The following is a 3,950-nucleotide window of genomic DNA, read 5'->3' on the forward strand; positions in this document are numbered from 1 at the left end:
TCAGCTCAGCAGACAGAGGCTCGTTGTATGAAGCGAAGATGAGTATCATAAGGGCGGATAAGACCACCTGGATCGAGACCGAGGAGAACTTGGCGAGCTGCCAGAGCCGCTTATAGTGAGGCGCAACATGCAAGACTGTGAGTCATCCGGGGACGAGAAGTGGGTACCTCACGGTAATACCAGGGACCCAGGTTGAATTCGCATTAACTTCAGTTTCACGAGCGTTCAGCGAACAGAAGAATTTTTACTGAACCCTATTGTAGGAATTCGAGCGAGGGTTGGGCGAAGTACGGTTTTCCTTAGACGAACTGGAAAAGGGTTCGAGTGGGATTCCCCCCCCCAAAACAAAAAATGGCCAGAATCTGGTGTACGAGGCGACTACCGAGATCGAATCTCTCGCAGAGGTGGAGCTCCCAGCGGAGCCAACTGGCTTCTTGGTGGATCGGCCTTCATATTTTTTTCCGCGAAAAATCCTGCAGAGGGATCGACGGGTTGAGATCCAAGCAATGGAAGTTGGATCCGGTCATAGAGCTGACCACCGTCAAAGGGATCCTGGTGTTCGCGCGGCGCTGGCGCGTGCCGGCCAGGCATGGGGACATCCCCAACGCGTACGTGAAAGCCGAGAAGGAGCAGCACTAGGAGATCTACCTGGCCATCCCCAAAGGCATGGTCGTTCCCGAGGAGGTGCTGCGCGCGTGCGGCGTGAACAGCTACAAGAAACTCGCGCTACGGTTGAAGAAGTCGCTGTACGGCCTCAAGCAGGCCGGAAGGCTGTGGAGCCAGCTGCTTCACGCCAGGTTGGTGGAGCTGGGCTTTACGCGCTGCATCACAGACATGTGTCTCTACCACAAGCGCGACGGCAACGATATGACCATCGTGGGCGTGTACGTGGACGACCTGCTGGTCATTGCGTCCAAGCCGGACCTGGTCGAGGACTTCTTCGTGACCATGAACATCCTGTCCATCAAGGATTTGGGCAAGGTAAACAAGTTCCTCGGGATGCGCGTGCACCTCGACGAGGCGGACGGCTACAGCCTAGACCAACAAGCCGCCATCGAGGAGCTGCTGGAGCAGTTCGGGCTGGCGGACGCGAACGGCGTCAAGACACCCATCGGCGAAGGGGCCAACGACGCCGAGCCCCAAGAGCTACAGATGCTGCCGAGTGTCAGCGCCAAGGGAGAGCCCACGATTCGGAGTTTCCAGTCGCTGGTCGGCAGCTTGCTCTGGATCGCCCGGTGCACCAGGCCTGACATCAGCTTCGCGGTGCACAAGGCGACCAGGCACACGCACCAGCCGCGGACGAGCGACTGGAAGGTCGCGAAGCGGATCGCGCGGTACTTGAAGACCACCAAGACCCTCAAGCTCCGCATAGACGTCGGCGCGTCCGACGGGCGTCGTGTCCAAGTGGAGAGCTGGAGCGATGCGGACTTCGCGGCCGACAAGGGCGACCGAAAGTCGGTGACCGGAGGCGTGGTCACGATGGACAAAGCGATCGTTTACTGGGTGTGCAAGAAGCAGACGGGTGTGTCACTGTCCACCATGGAGGCCGAGTTCACGTCGGCCTCCCACGTCGGACGCGAGCTGCTTGGGCTACGAGAGCTGGTGCGCGAGCACATGCACATGGACAACCAGGCCGCTATCAAGCACATTGAAGTCCGAGGATAGCATGGCGAGCGCCAAGCACGTCGACATCCGGATCAAGTTCACATGCGACTACACACGGAAGGGCATCGTGGAGCCCACGTACGTCGAGTCGCGCCTGATGACAGCGGATCTCCTGACCAAGTCCTTTCCGGCGCCCAGGATGGCGGAGCTGCGCCAGATTGTCAAGCTGAAGTAGGCGACGGCCGAGGAGGAGTGTTGGAAATGCGCCAGGAACCCAGGTGCGGCTTGCATGTAACCCACACGCAGTCCATATGTACCCCACGTGTAACCGCGGTTCAGTGACCGTTTTCGGCCGCCGCTCCACCTGGATGGTGAGTCCGGGACAGCACGGTTGGCTGTGAGATGAACAGGTAAGGTGCCACGAGTAGCTAGAAATCTTCTCTCACTTCTCAATATACAAGCTGACCAACACTGCATTACCTGCTTTCAGCCATGTCCTCGTATCTTGAGCTGGCCTGTCGCCTGCTTTAGATAGAACAAAATCAAATTGACTGTTAGACTCGAAAGTCTAAGTGCACTGGGAGCTATTCTACAGCTATTTCATGAATATAAGCACCAGAGCATGGACACCATAGCTTAAGCAACGTGGTATTCGAATAGAGCCCCGAACTTTCTTTTCCAGTACTAATCCAGAAGCCCTCTGTGAATAGAACACACCACTGTCATTTCCATCCCGGCTCCTCGGATTACAAACAACTTAGGGGTATCGTCACTCCAGGCGGCTTGTTGGTCCAGTCAGCTTTTGCTTAGGCCCTCCCCTTGGCCGACGTGTTACAGCCCTCAGCTCACGGTCCGACGGGTCCAAATTACCTTGCACGGCTGTGGACCAAGCAGCTGTACATGGTAATTCAGACGCCGCATCGCGCTGTTGCCTCTTGGGTACGTCAAAGCTGTTGCCTCATCCCTGTTGAGTGGTTGCCCAGGTCTGTTCGATACCGTCCAGCCCTTCCGGTCATGTCAGTAGTATGCGCAGGGTGTCCGAGAACGACCCAGCCCCTCACGGGGCTCACACAGTTCCGAAAATGCTCTAAAACTGTCTATTATGACGCTATGCTATCTAAGTGTACAGGCGCGGGGCTCACTCATGCTCTTAAAGTGTTTTTTTGTCTTGATCTCTTGTTCTTGAGCTGTCCTTGCACTTGGTCTTGGGCTCCTTGCTCTTGTGAGACCGCTTAATAAGGCCAGGCGTGGCTTTATTCGCATCTCTGTATGGTGTGGTGCGTATTGCTGTCTATAATTCTTAGCTTATAGTCGCGTGCTAAGCTGGCTTTTCGTCGTCTGCACCGTCCGCGCTGTCGCCTTAGTGGACTACTGCTGCATTCCTTTCCGTCCCTCCAGAAGTGCTCTCGCAAAGTGTGTTTTGATGTGGGAGCTCACAATTTAAGAGCACCTCTGTATTGCGGGACTGTAACGATTCTTCCGCATGTGGCTGCAACTTTTCATCTTTCCCTCACGGTACTTGTTCGCTATCGGTCTCGCACCAATATTTAGCTTTAGATGGAATTTACCACCTACTTTGCGCTGCATTCCCAAACAACGCGACTCAAAGAAAACGGATCGTACGCACGAGCAACTCAGGGATGAACGGGAGTATCACCCTCCATGCTGTCCTCTTCCAAGGAACTTGCCCCAAGCGCCCACACTGATCACGCCTCTATAGACTACAATTCGCCGCGCAAAACTTGCACGGAGATTTTAAGCTTGAGCTCTTCCCGCTTCACTCGCCGTTACTAGGGGAATCCTTGTTAGTTTCTTTTCCTCCGCTTATTAATATGCTTAAGTTCAGCGGGTAATCTTGCCTGATATCAGGTCCAATTGAGATGCATACCGAAGTACACAACATTTCCCAAATGGATCGACCCTCGGCAGCCGAAGCCGCCACTCTACTTCGCAACAGCAAAGCCGATTCAAATGCCAAGCTAAAGAGCCATGGTTCACCAGTCCATCACGCCACAGCAGGAAAATCACCCAATAAGCGCATTGTTCAGCCGAAGCCAACCATACCACGAATCGAGCATTCTCCATTAACGCCGCAGCAGACAAACCGGTCGCCAACTCGCTACAATAGCAGCGTCCACAACCAGCAATGCCACCACTTTTGGAGCAAAGAGAAGTACAGTTTAGTACATTTAAAAGGACTCGCAGTCGGTCCGAAAACCAACCGCAAGACACTTCACATCTGGCATCTCCTCCACCGACTACACGGAAGGAAGAAAGCCAAGTTTGTTGTACGGACACTGATACAGGCATACTTCCAGGACTAACCCGGAAGTGCAATATGCGAA

The 3,950-nt window shown here is 54.6% G+C and overlaps 2 non-coding genes across 2 annotated transcripts; both read right to left on the minus strand.

Moving 5' to 3' along the window:
* Window positions 1-3,100: 3,100 nt before the first annotated feature.
* On the minus strand, window positions 3,101-3,592 carry PITG_33470 (the record flags this gene model as incomplete). The annotated part of the gene is made up of 1 exon (XR_009934864.1): window positions 3,101-3,592. It is a non-coding gene; the product is annotated as a 28S ribosomal RNA (ribosomal RNA).
* A 305-nt stretch (window positions 3,593-3,897) lies between these two features.
* On the minus strand, window positions 3,898-3,948 carry PITG_33471 (the record flags this gene model as incomplete). The annotated part of the gene is made up of 1 exon (XR_009934865.1): window positions 3,898-3,948. It is a non-coding gene; the product is annotated as a 5.8S ribosomal RNA (ribosomal RNA).
* Between the last annotated feature and the right edge of the window lie 2 nt (window positions 3,949-3,950).

Source organism: Phytophthora infestans, genomic scaffold (genome assembly GCF_000142945.1).
Source record: "Phytophthora infestans T30-4 supercont1.170 genomic scaffold, whole genome shotgun sequence".
Taxonomy (NCBI): domain Eukaryota; phylum Oomycota; class Peronosporomycetes; order Peronosporales; family Peronosporaceae; genus Phytophthora; species Phytophthora infestans.